Source organism: Bacillus rossius, chromosome 3 (assembly GCF_032445375.1).
Source record: "Bacillus rossius redtenbacheri isolate Brsri chromosome 3, Brsri_v3, whole genome shotgun sequence".
In the NCBI taxonomy this organism is placed as follows: Eukaryota; Metazoa; Arthropoda; class Insecta; order Phasmatodea; family Bacillidae; genus Bacillus; species Bacillus rossius.
Window position 1 is genome coordinate 111,759,548 of NC_086332.1, and position 15,261 is coordinate 111,774,808.

Consider the following 15,261-nt stretch of genomic DNA (forward strand, 5'->3'; position numbering starts at 1 on the left):
ATATGGCCGCCGTGACGTCACAATCCAAGATGAAGGACCGACAATCACAATCCACCCGCCGGCGCCAGTTTCAGGAGGAAATATTTCACACTACTGATATGCTCTAAAGAAATGGCATTTACCTGCTGCACGTGTTGGGAGAATTCTCTCCGGTTCAACAAATGTTGACGAAGAAGCAATTTTCTCCATAAACAGTCGTAATCTTAAAGATGGTAAAGAATCTCCTAACCTGCCCTTATAAACAAATACAAGAGCTTGTTCTCCAGCTGCTATTACTTCTTCTTTCGAAGCACCAGGCTTACAAAACTGTACACTCACTTGCTGAAACAGCCTATCTGAAATAGCGAGTGACAAAGCTGCCTGCTTCCCAACTCCGAAAATAGTTGATGTAGTGTCACAACAAAGGAACGCGTGAATGAACAAAATGCTGTCAAACACACTCCCAAGCTTCTGTTTAATGTAGTTTATATGGCAAATTTTTGTCTCTGTTTTGAAGTGCAGGGGTTGACTGTTGGCTTGGCAGTGAAGTTATAGCAAAATTAGCATATCTGTATCATTTCCTACAAGGTATCCTACTAATATTATAAACGCGAAAGTTTGTAAGGATGGATGGATGGATGTTTGTTACAAAATTAGCCTATCTGTATCATTTCCTACAAGGAATCCTACTAATATTATAAACGCGAAAGTTTGTAAGTATGGATGGATGAATAGATGGATGTTTGTTACTCTTTCATGTAAAAACTACTGAATGGATTTTAATGAAATTTTGGCCTACAGCTAGCTTATAACCTGGATTAACACATAGACCCCATATTAAATGAAATTCCATCCCTAATGGAGTGAAAAAGTGATAATTTAATTTTATAACAGAAAAAATTATTGGTCATAGACATACAAATAGTGAGTGAGTGTCATTTCTCTATGTCTGACACACGATCATACACATAGTAAGGTCTGGCAAATTAATATTTTTCTCCTTGGTGAGACCAGTCCGCTTAGTGGAGCTCGCAGCGGCTAGCAAAATAAAGGTGCAAATAACAGTTTTGTTCTTAACTTCCTCAATAGATAGAGTTGCCTTGAATTTTAAACGCACCATCGTTTGATACGTTTGTCATGTCTTTAATTTTCGTTTGTTTGTGCCGTATGCGTTCCTATACCATTCATCCGATTGCGATGAAATTTTGGTGATTAGTTATGCGCATGCCCATGAAGGTTACTGAGACGGTATAACTATTTTTCAATAGTTGGAGCACGAATCGTGTCAAAAAATGTGTTTATTTCATTTTATATAGCGGCACTTCGTCTGTTTTTGTTGTATAAGTGCGCACGCATGACACAATTTATTTAAATATATAAAAGAAAGACAGAGATAGAGTGATATATATAGAGTGAGATAGAGATGGAGAGATAAGCTGAGATAAAGCGAGGTATAGAGAATGAGATGGGTTAGATAAAGAGATATACCTACCTATAGATGTATAGAGCTATATAGAGACTTATATATAGAAAATATAGAGATAGTGGGAAGTATATATGTAGATATAAAGAGATATAAAGAGATAAATATAGATAGAGAGATACATAGATATGTATATATATATATATATATATATATATATATATAGAGAGAGAGAGAGAGAGAGAGAGAGAGATGGATAGATAATTTTTATATGTGTAACTACTTAAAACTTATTACAAAACAAAACTGAATGAGGCATTGCAATGCATGCCGAGCATTAGCTAGATAATGGAATCTTTTCAATATTAGTAATCTCTTATTTTTCAGCTTTTTTTTTATATTGCTTTATAAAGTCTAAATTACATACAGATCAGGTAAATAACTATAAACTGGCAGAACAAGGTCTGTCGGGATCTGAAAGTGATATAAATTAATTTTCACACTTGACATTCAAATTAAGAAGACAATTACTAACTAGATCTGATTTCGAAAAAGGTCCCCTTCACCCTGTGTTCAGCCCAGGCAACGCCGGGTATTGCAGCTAGTGTTTCATAAAATTGAGCCTTTGATACTGTAGTAGTGGCGATCAAGACATCTGCATCACCCGATGCACTTGATACTGAACATCCAGCTGAACTGAGTTTTTGTCCAATAAAAGCGATAATGCGCTGTTTGTTTCTAGAATTCAGGAGGAAGACATCTTTTTTCTGTGTGAGCTTCATAGTTCCAAAAAATTCAATAATTTGGCATTGACGACCCTTTTTTCTTTGTAGGTGTGTTATGTCTTTCGTGGAAGGTCCATTGCTGTAGCCATCAAATACAATGAAAGCTTTCCCAAAATGTGTGTTGACATACTCTACATAGGTATCACAGATGCTGTCATATGTTATTCCAAGTTGCCATGGTATCTGTTGGAGAAGCCAGCCACCATCAATCACATAGATGCTCTGACTTGGAATGGACTGAAGTGTGTCTTCTGCTTTGGTCATTTCCCAAATTTCATTTGCTAGTGATGGCTTATTTGCTTTCCGAAAAACTTGGTAAGATTTGAACAAGGAAGGGGGATGTGAACACAACTCGTACGACATTATTTCTTTCATGTCTGGACATTCTCTGCTAGAAACAATTGCCAAGTGCTGGAAGAGTAAGGTCTGATCAATACAAACTTTCTCCCTATCAATTTCCACTGCTGATTTATATGTCATGTTCACAGCTTTATCTTTCTTCCGAAAGATATAAGTATCTGCTAATTTCCCCGTCATTTCATTGATTATGTGAAAACCTACTTTTTTGGCTGCATCTACATTTACCTCTGTAGGAGCTGTCATCCCAGTAACGATGTTATGTAGTTCAAGTGCTTCATTGAAGACTTCTAGGGGTGCTAGAAAAGAGATGATGGTTTGAGTGTCCAAAAAATCTTTATGTATGCGTGATTGACATGTTTCTATGTGCTGTTCATTTGTGGAGTAGGTAAGACCAGTAAGGTTTTGCATAGACCCATTTATTTGAGCACAGTTAGGCATTGATAGCAACCAGATTGATCATTGTGTATCGGTCATACCTCGTCCTCGTGTTAAGCCTCCAGTTGTTTTCAAGCTTCTCATCAGTGCCTGTTCAATAACCAAGTCAGGTGCAAGGCCCGCCCACTGTCGATCACTTCTTCTTATCACGAAGAGTCCATTTTCAAATTTTGTATAGAGATCGGGGTTCAGTACCTGAAGGTCCAGCATATTCTGTAGATGAACGCGAACTGATTTCGTGTAATGAGTATGCCCTGCTGCTACAAAGTATGGTAACATTTCATTTAATGTTTTCAAGTAAAGATGCCAATTCCCAGTTCTTTCAGCTCGAATGAAGCATTTTAGAATGGTGACCATTTCCATATATTGGAACCATAATGCTGCAGTTCGATTGTGTTCAAGCTGCAACCTCTTTCGATTTTGTCTTTGAATTATTCCTTGCAAAGCCTCAGAAGTATTGACATCCTCAATATTATGAGTATTGTCAAGTAAACCAGTGAACAAATCACCCACTTGCTTGAAATCTGAAGGATATTTATTGACTTGCAGTAATTCGTCAGTTTCCATGTCATGTGAAACAGCCATAAACAGTATGTTTAGAGCTTGATCGACTATGTCATGCCCACGCATAGCACGTGAAACAGCTTTCCCACTCATGATATGTTTTTTCACCGTATTGCATGCATATATTTGTTCAAATACTTCGGATAATCCTGATTCCTGCATAATGTGACCAATACAGCCGAGGAAACTCATCTAGTATGGAATCCTCCAAGTAAGACCACAGTATTATTCAAATTACTTGACCGATGCTCAGCATGTATTTTTGTCACTGCCTTCAAGTACAATGGCTGGTCAAATGTTATTACTGGGGTTGCATTCTGCTTCTTTGCTTAATTGCTTATGTACAACAATGTCGAGAAAACACATGATATATCGTTAGGCCTATGGTCAATCATTGGAAGAAAATAGACAGTCGCCTTCCCAAAATGTTGCCCCTTGTGAATGCTTTCCATAAATGTTTGCCATATTGGCTTTGTCTGATGGAAGAACCATGCTGTGTACCACACGTGGTCGAGGCTCGTACACAAATCTTCTGCTAGGAGTTTCGGTAATGCTTTGTATGAGAGTCCGATGCTTTATCGTGTCTTCTTATATAAATAAAAACCAATTTTTCCCACTTCTCTCAATTGATCCGATGAAACTTCCAATCTAGGAATTGTACACTTTTTTTCTTTTTAGTGCAGGTGTTACAGCAGCAATGATACCCATTCCGTGGAAAGTACCATGGCCATCAATTGTGCAAATGTCATGATCCACATTATCTGCAATGTAGTGAATGACTCCATCTTTAGAAACTCCTTCCATGGACTGCTCTTGAGTGACAGCAGCAGATTTTTCAAACTTGAGTACTTCTTGTACGGCTAACAGAAACCAAGACAGCTTAAGGTGTCAATTAAGAAACGCGATCCAAAGTGATGATGCATTTCAATAGCCAACCCTATTTGCATTGGTGCCATCAGTGCACATTGCCTGGCAGCCAGCATGATAGCCTGTCCAAAAGCTGCTATGTTAAGAGTAAAATGTTGCTAAGATGCAGGATAGAAGAAGTCTGAGAGATTGAGGAACAAATTCAAGGCTGGCATCAATTGTATGGTCTTCAAGTCCACGATATTCCTTTTTTGGTGTATTAATAACCTTCATCTCGTTAGCAATGATTTTTCCCACTGCTTGTATCAAGTTTATACGTTCTTCTTCAGCATCAATATTTCTTGGAAACTTGTAATAATTGTGTAGAATAGTATTTGCTTTCTCTCGAAATGTAATGACGTCTTCTTTTCCTTGCATGTCTGTTATAATAACATTGTCACCATAACTATCTTCAATTATGCGTTTAATGTGTTTGGTAGAGTAAGGTTCCAAATCAGATAGGAGAAGTAGTTCCTCCATTTTATCACGGATCATTGTTACTGTAATTTGCTCGTCATCATTTGCTTCATAAAATTTTGTGGCCTGCTCTAATGCTTCTAAGCGAACCTTGTCAGAAGGTCTTCCAGTCTTGCGTCGCTTTGTTGAGCTAGTAGAGTCACTAATATCTGTTTTTGAGTACTTAAAAGGAATGTTTCTTCCTGTGCGAAAGTTTACAGAGCAGCTTCTGTGGTATACATTATCAGTGGCATGTAAGTCTGCAATTAAAGCATTTATGCGGCCAAGCACAATCATAATCCATTCATCACTTCTCTAGCGACACATCTCCGTAACAGAAGATTGGAATTCATATGTTCGAACTTTCACTCCATCTGTGATTGCCCCAACATTGTGTCCAACTTTGAATAAAACAAATTCTCCACAAAATAAACACTTACAGTTAGCGTCTTCTTCTGATAATTCATTGGACGAATCTGTAGACCTTAGTAATCTTGGTACCTCAGGATCTACTGCACTTTGACTCTTTCTTTTAACAAATTTGGCAGTTTTTCTTTTATCACAGTAATCTTGCCTACATTCCATATGCACATTTTCTCCAGTATGGGCGTTTAAACTATCGCCCCGCATAAGGGCAGAGGCACATATACTGTCGGCGCCTTTCTGCGTCAAAGTGGGAGCATTGTCACTTTTGTTGATGATTTCTTTACATATAATGCAGTGGGATTCCATTTTGTTCTGTAACAAAAAAAATAAAAATAATAAACATTTGTTCTTGCCCGGTCTAAAACAAACATACACATTCATAATAATTCTAAATAAAGATATAATAAAAATTAAATGTGCAGAGAGAGAACACTTGAAGCAAGTAAAAAATATAACGTTTTATATGTGGAACAAACAATAACATATCGACCTTAATAACATTATTTTCCCTAAGGGGATTTAGGTGGATTTTGGATATGTTGTTCAACTCGTTTTTCTCTAAATTTTGGTACCAAGATCTTTTGTGTTGCAATTTTGTCTAAGTTACCCATTATTTTACCCTAACTTGACTGGACTACTGGTTCGTTGCCTGCAACTGTATCGAAAGGACACATATGTAATTTCTGCAGCAAGGAATTTGTCCAGAGAAAGAATGGTAGACGTCACAAAAATGTTGTGTTAAAAACCCGCTACGAAACAAGTTAAGTTTTGATCGGTGTAACAGGTTGTTTACACGAATTGATACCTTAAAAATACATGGCAGGACTTGTAAAGATGTGCCCATTTACAATATAGACATGATAGAGGCCATCGATAAAGCCATGACGACTATAATTTTCCTTGTCTTGAACGTGGTTTTATTCATAGCTCTCCTGTTCTCGACAAATAACTTAAATTGAAGAGCGTTTATGATTTCAGGAAGACTGAGGGAAATGGAAATATCATTACCATTAAAAGTGAACATACATTCAAGCCCATATCAAGTAGATCCTCCGTACTTCGGAAAAATGATAGACACTTAAAAAGGAAGCTTGTAGACGACGAAGAAGCTTCGACGTCGACAATTTCGAATTCTTACAATAATCCAGGTGAAGATGCTGACTGTCCATTGTGTGTCCATTGTGTGCATTGCATGTACTTTTCTTTTGTTTATTGTGTGTTGTTTAGTTAAATTTGCGCATTCCAGTCTACAGTAAGGACTCAATATTTCGTATTCAAAACATATTGTTCTTGATAAAACATTTTTCAGGAATTATTGGTCCTTTAGTAAGCGTAAAACGTGATCCGTTAGTTTATTTGCATATAATTGATTTTATCTATACTGTTGGCCTGTAGTTCGGAGACTTTGTCTTATATGCTTGAAATATATTATATTAGTAGTATACGAATGTATGTCCTGGAACATGGCGCTGGCGCGAGGTGCTGGTGCCAATGTCCGCCATCTTGGATTGTGACATCACGGCGGCCATATTGGATGAATTTTACCTTGACCTTGGCGGCCATCTTGTATCTGCCATCTGAGATCCGCAATCTTGGCTGACGTCATCGCCACCATTTTGTTTTCTCGAACAATCCGCCATTTGGTTTCCGAGTTTTGGTCCCGAGTATTGGCATGAGATCTCTTCACGTGCTGTGTTGAGTCAAAATTTATTAATTTATTTTATGTGGGATGCGTGATGCTCACTAACGATCGCAGAAGAAGGAAGGCTTCGCTAGACACCAAGTACTAGGAAGTTCGTCCTTCGTGATAGTGTTTCTCATCTGTCTTACGACATATTATTAGACTGAGTAATGATATATATTTTTTTAAATTCCACATGATAAAAATATTGTAAGTGCTGATTTAGCAGCATAAATTCACTAATTAAATGGTATGACTTATTAAGTAAAAAAATCCTTCATGCAGAGTTCGATTCCTCACAAATAACCAGAAGCACTCGGCGATCACCATCAGATGTATAGCCAGGATTGTGCTTCCTTTTCAATGATTGTGCTTCCAAATGTGGTTCCTTTTTGGGATTGTGCTTTCGATTGTGCTTCCTTTTCAATGATTGTGCTTCCTAATGTGCTTCCTTTTCGATGATTTTGCTTCCAAATGTGCTTCCTTTTCGACGATTGTGCATCCAAATGTGCTTCCTTTTCTATAAAAAAAATAATTTAAATAAAGACAGTACTTTGACTCATGTAGTATACCAGTAGGCCTCACGTACATAAGTGAGGTTCAGACGACCAGACCCTCAGTCCACCTCTGGCCATCGTGCAGTACAGATCGTCTCTCTCTTCAGTAAGTTTCGAGAGATTTAGTTACTGTTCCAATGCCGACCTTGATGAACGATCTATCATCAATATCGCGGACCCTGATGACACCGACGATGACAACAGCGACTACAGCGATAGCGGAGAGCTCAATGGCTGTGGTGTCGACAGCTTCGGAGATCCTGACGTTATCGGTACCACCAACTGCAGACATTTCGTTGCGTGATACCGGTACCGAATTTTGCTGTTCCATCGATTGAAGTCATCAACATTGCAGACTTCAATGAATGACGAGCGTTCATCGCTTCAGTGCAAATACAGTGGTGCATCATTCATTACCACTTCAAGTGGGCGCAGACATGAAAGAAGCGGTTGTTCGAGTAATGCTCAATGAATACTATTTCAGTGCCACAAGAACAATAAACTAATTTCACGTCTCGATAGCTTACATCGTCATTATAAAAAATGCTCCGAGAAAGTTAAGTGCAAGCATAATGAACATGGTTGTTGTTCTGAAACATGTATTGAATCAGCCAATGAGAATATATAAGTGAGGTTCAGATGACTGGACCCTCAGTTCACCTCTGGCCACGGTGTCGTGCTGATCGGATAGTTAGACTTGCATAACATAATATACCAGTATCTATCTATTCTTGAGAACTCGATGGCATCATTACCATTATTAACACCGACCTGGATGGAAGGCCTACCATCAACAGTGCAGAGTCCAATGACAACGTCGTCAACATCTACACTTACTCTCTCAGCACAGCATGAGATTTCGACGCGTACAACATCTTCCGCAGAGCAGATCTCGAAGGCTTCAGAAGTTAACATTTCAGCAGTATTACAATGGTTGTCAACAGTGCCAGTGACATTGATAAAGGGAGCAGCATCCAATGGTGTTCCATCACCCAACTGTACGTACTGTGACAAAATCAAAAACTTGAAATTACGTGATTATGTAATAATTGTAATAATAACTCTGAACGTATTAAATATCAGTTCAACGTGTGTTGTAGCCAGTTTATACACAATGGAAAATTGAAAAGGCACATGTGGTTTTGCAAAGGACAGGAGGAACATTCATTAGATTCAAGCTGTATATTTTGTGGCAAAACATTACAAATATTCCAAGTGCAAAACGTCATGAAATATATCACTGTCATTTTAATGAAATCGATAATTCTTGTCTGTGTGAAAAATGTGGTGTACCAATGTGTCGGCCTGACAAACTGAAAAGACATTTAAAGTAATGTCAAGGACTTACTTCGTACTCTAAAAAGACTGTTTAAATCGAGAAATGCTCAAGACCTTAGTAATATGACTTTTTTTTGTTCTTGTAGTAGTGTATAATTTAGATAATAAATGTTATGTTTGTAAAAGAACTTGCGGAGTTTTATTTTCGATCCTGTAATTTTTGAGATATTTTTAATTAATTTTTTATATTTTTGCATCGTCCAGTGATTGACAAGATGGCGTACATGACGTCATACCTTGGTATTGGTAGTGGGAGGTCAGTTTGCAGGTGGCTTCCATGGAGGAAGGACCTGTTGTTTTTTACTTTTTGTGTCGCCCAGGGATAGAACTAAGGACGGGAATCGATCTGATCAATCAGTATATTAATAAGTTATTTTTTTATAAATTTTAGAATTTTTTCATTAAAATCGGATAATAAATTATGATTTTCAAGATAGCGGCCGTAACGGAAAATGCAACGGTGACGTCATAACCCAAAATGTGGGGTGTGAGGTAAGATGTTTTTATTACTTTTTATTGAGAATTTTTTAAATATATTAATAAATTACGGGTTTACTCTCGTCGGGAATCGAACCGAGGACTGAAATCGTTTAAGTAACTAAACATTTAAAGTAGTCTAATTAAATATATTTTTTGGAATTTTTTTGGAATTTCTAGCATTAAAATTACGGATTTTAAGATGCAGACCGTAACGAAACATACAACATTTATAGAATCAAATATGATGGGCGTAACGAAACATGTAACGATGACAACATACTCAACCAAGATGGTGGGCATAACTAAACATGCAACATTAATATAATTCAAGATGGCGACCGTAACGATATGTGCAACAGTGGTTTTTTAAGTAATATTTTATTAAATTTTAATTAATTTTTTTATAAATTTTAGAATTTTTTATTAAAATCGGATAATAATTACTGATTTCATGATGGTGGACATGACGCCATACTAGTTGACGATATATATACCTTGGCAAAAGTGTTGGCAGGTCAGTCTGTCGGTGTCCTGACTTTATTTTTTTATTTTTTCCCTTGCTTGGTTTGAACCGAGGATTCCGAGCTCCATGGCGTAAGTAACTTATATGTTTTTTAAAAAATAATTTTTATTAAAATTTTATTAATTGAATGTTTTATAAACTTTAGTTTTTTCATTAAAATCGGATAATAAATATAGATTTTCAAAATGATGGCAGTAACGTAAATTGCAATGGTGACGTCATAATTCAAATTGGCGGAAACCAAATGGCGGATTGTTCGAGAAAACAAAATGGCGGCGATGACGTCATCCAAGATGGCCGCCAAGGTCCAAGTCAAAGGTCGAGGTCTTCCAAGATGGCTGCCGTGACGTCACAATCCAAGATGGCGGACATCGGCACCAGCACCTCGCGCCAGCGCCATGGCCCAGGATATATATTCGTATACTACTTATATTTTCTTGAAATTCTAAACAAATTTCAACGATAAGTGTCTTGCCCTGAAGATACTTGGTGTATACGCCTAAAATTGTACATGGCCTAGCCTTGTAGTTCGGATACACTTGGTCTATATTACTGACATTGTGCATGGCCTGGCTTCGTGGCCGGAGACGCTTAGCCTATATGTTTGTAGTTGGAACTCTAATTTTTTAACAAAAGGCACCGAATACAGACTCCATTGTAGGTGTAGTGATATCGAGTAACATATTCATTCAATCCATAGGATTCCTTGTTTGCAGTGAGGATGATTAATTAAATAAATATTTAATGCATAATTTTTTTTTATTGACCAAGGATAGAAAAAAGGACATGAATAGATAGAATCAATCAGTACATTATGTGGGATTTTTTTTATGAACGTTTGAATTTTTCCCGTATTTATAACTAAATTATTACGAATTTCCAATCTGGCGGGTCAGTTGGCCAACAATATTTTGGACACTTTGGCAATAAATACTACTGCACTCTAGCAGGTAAACATTAAACCAATATGACGGCAGTGTTTATAATATACGAAACTAGTACTCCTTGAATCGAGTACCGAAAACAAGATGGCTGCAGCACTCTCTAGCAGACGATGTGTGTACTATGAGACACTAGAGCTCCTGGTAGCAAGTACTAAAATAAAGATGACTGCCTCCAGCAGACGAAACAAGATGGCAGCCATGATGTCATTATTCAAGATGGCGGCCTCCAGCAGACGAAAACAAGATGGTGGCTCTTATATCATAATTCGATTTGGTGGCCTCCAGCAGACTGAAACACGATTGCGGATGTGATATTATAATCAAATATGGCGGCCTCCAGCAGACGAAAACCAGATGGTGCATGCCAAATGGCGGACATTAAGTCATACTGGCTGGGGATATATCTACCTTTGGATTAGTGGTGGGAGGTCAGTCTGTCGGTGGCTTCCATGGTGGAAGGTTCAGTCAACATTTTTTTTTGCTCTTATTGAGCTCAATCGAGGACTCCATGATGCAGTGCGTTTTAAAACTAAAATTTTATAAATGTGTATTTCTATAATTTTTTTATAAAATTAAATATTTTTTTCGAATTTCTTGGATAATAATTACGGATTCTCAAGTTGCGGTCACGACCCCATAATTTCTAAATTATGGCAATTTATATTAATAATTTTATTATATGTTTTTTATTTTGTTTGATTATAACTGCTAATTTTCAAGATAGTGGAAGTGACATATTACTTTAAAAATGACGAGATGTTTTTATTAAAATGTTTATTATATAATTTTTTTTATAAATTTAAAAAAATTTCCCCATTTTTACATGCTTTATATTAGCTTCACCTGTATGTTTGTCTGTCCGTCTGTAACTCTTTCGACTAAGAGTGAGTCACTCATCACTGTAAAATGTCCCACTAATTTCATTATGTTCGTTAGCCGAGCGGTCTAAGGCGCGCGACTTCTGTGACGTCAGCTTTCGGCTTCAGCGATCGTGGGTTCTATTCCCGATCACGAGAAAAAAGCATGGGGCGCTTAATATACAAAAAAATATGGCACAAAGCGCCTCAAGCTTTTTTCTCATTTATACTAGTATTGCTTATATACTATTGTCATAAATTAAATTTTAAAATTATTTTTTACTTTTTAGTTTGATAATCTTTAAAAGCATGTTTCTTTAGTTTTTTAAACTATATTTATTCTGATAATAATTACGTATTTTCAAGACGGCGGCCGTAACGGTAATTGCAACGACATCACAAATTCAAAATGATGGTCTTGAACAGACAACAAGATGGTGTACATGACCTCGGCAGCTTAGGGCGGCTAAACGACGGGGATTTTTAGCAGCTATGAGGAATTTTCGTTTTTTCAAAGGCAAAAGTCTTTTGAGGCACTTAAGAATTACGATGTTTTGAATTGTTTTACGAATTTTTTCCCTTTAAAATTTTAGAAAATTTTTGGCAAATTTTGAAGGCCAGGGTCAAAGGTTAATGTCATCCAAGATGGCTGCCGTGACGTACAATCCAAGAAGGCGGATATCGCCGCCGCCGCCACCATCACACCCAGAACCCAGTCCCCGGAAATACTTTTATATAGGTACAACTGACTTATGTGAAGAACTGAGATGTTCTCCAGCTGAGCTTGATCGCCAGTGCGTCGTTCTGCCGTTAGGGCGCACCAAGGTTACAGTTAGTGTAACTAGCGACCTAGCAGTCTGGTACACAGCACAGGCACGTACGTGACATGTTTGGCTCTAGCCGGTTAACGCAGTGTTGACTGTTGGGAGAACGGTTCTGCGACTACAGATTTGACAAACAGCAATGGCACGTCTTTATTTACTTTTTCAGGGATGGATGATGTGTTAATGGTGTACGGGCAGGCGATAAAAAAAATGTTAGCGAGTCTTTCAGTTGTCGCCAGTGATGTGTAAACATCTAACATCTAAAGAGTAAAATCACGTGTTCTCATGTTGTAAATAAACATCTAATATGAAACTCGGACAAGAAATTTAATGTAGAATTCTTTGAAAGAATGTCGAGCGTGAAAAATGTATGGCAAATTTTAGTATGCACCAGAAATGACATGAAATAGGCGCGCATTACACAACGGAAATTTAACAGGTTGAAAGTCCAATGCGCATGCATGTCGAAACTGCTGTAGCCACGAACCGAAGTAAAGATGGCGGACACCTGTATGTATCAACTTTCGGGGGATGTACTATGACTGTTGGTGTGTCAAATTAAACGTTATAATAGGCAGTGAAACAAACCGAAAAAAAATTTTTTTTTTAACTTTGAAAAGTATTCCTAATATGTAATATATAATCGCTACTCTAAAAATACCTTTAATTTGTTTTCCAGGAAAATTATGCTGGAAAAAACATGGCGTCAAAGATATGTATCATTTTTGTTGGTGCTCGATAGAATTACGAACACTGTGCTATCTTTAAAGTATCATTTTAAATTAAAAGTTGCAGTCTAATAGATACATTGAAATAAAATTAACCTGAAACATTTTAAAACACACCTTATTAGTATATCCATATAGTTTTTTTTTACTAAAACGATATAAAAAAGTCTTTAAATATATCCTACAAACAAACTTTAACCAAATAAAGCTGATAAAACATTAAAAATTTAACAGTAAAAATTGCATCATGAAACATGGCGTCAAATATATAAAAGCTAACAATTACTCGTGTGTCTACAGTATGATAAAAGCTGCGCTATCTTTACATTTCAGTGTTAACTAAGTGTTGTAATAACATGATTTTAACGTATTTTTAAATTGACATTATTTATTTTTAACACTATAAATTAGAACTAAATTATTTAAGGATATGTGTACTATTATAAAGTTTTACTTTTTAATACCTATGCGTGGTGTAAATTTTGCGATGTTCACTAAAGCATTACTTACGCATGAATCACGCGAGTCCGCCATTTATACGAGATTTCTGAGACTTATACTGATGGCAGTAACGTGGTTACACATTTCCTTTCCAATCAATTTCCGTTCCATTCACAAAATTCTCCTACCAAATGCCGTATACCGAGAGCAAAGATTTTTACACATAAAAAAAAAAACCTTCAGCTGAAGTAGTGCGCATTTACCTAGTGTGCTTTCACAGCAGGTGTGTACCGAGTATAAAAACCTTCGTACGACTAAACGAACGACTGCTTGGAACTGGGAGTTTCATGCCATGAAGGGAGACGCATGCGAAACTGCGTATGGCCAACAATAAACGTCTGCGCCCGGCTAGTCGCCTGCTTCCCGCGGGGCCTGTCTTCTCAACAAATGAAGGAGTCCCCTGAAGCCCGCCGAATTCAAATTTGCGCTAAAACAAAAAAAAAAAACTCTACGTTAAATTTAGTGTCCGAGTTTCTTATTACCTATTAGGTATTTGTAACATGAAAAGACATGAATTTGCTTGTTACTGGGGTACCAGTACTAAATGACTCGCTTACGTATTGTTTTTTTTTTCAAATATGAAAACATCATCTATTATCTTGATAATATTATTTGTGTCTTATAAAGTAGTGTAAGGATAAAGTGTAAACGTTTCATAAAATACTAGCGAATAAACCCGAAGATAAATAAAGTTGAAACAAATCGAAAACTCGCTCTTCTGAAAAGTTACAATTTTGTGATTGGGTATCCTATACCTCCGGGGTACACACACACACACACACACACACACACACACCAACACACACACACACATATATATATATACACACACACGCCTACACACATTTTTTTTTACTCTTAAATTAAAATCTTTTTTGTGACTATGCTGGTAGATATGTTCTTCTTGGTAGTATATGTGTAAAAAAAATCCAAGGGGAAGCCGATATACCTGTTTTTTTTTTAACAGTACATATTTAAAATGTAGCTACCCTAACCTAAACAACTACAGCAATATCGATATATCACAATATCACAAATTTGTAATATTTATACCTAACTTGTTAAAACGGTAGACTGCTAAAATTTTGGAAACTTTATTTTCTATTTTTATAGAAGTAACTTTTCTTCAAAATTACCAATGTTTTAATCAATCAACATAAAACCTTCCACCAAATACTGCACGGACGGTATAAATTGAATCCAATATTAAAATTCTCGCCATTTTAATATAAAGGTAAACAGAAAGAAGAAGAAAAAACACGATCGATTCAGTTGTTAAGGTACCTGTGACTACTGCAGCAAGCTGTGTGCTAGCCAGGGACGCGTGAGGAACTACTGGAATGCAAATGCTCGGGCTTGCCGGGCCCAGGCCAGCGAGAGCTGAGACGACTCCCGCGCGAGGAGGGGTGGCGGTCGTCGACCCGGGCCCGCGGTGAGCGCCCTGCAGTGACCCGCTGCCTATATAGGCGCGCGCGGCGGCGGAGCCGTGAGTCG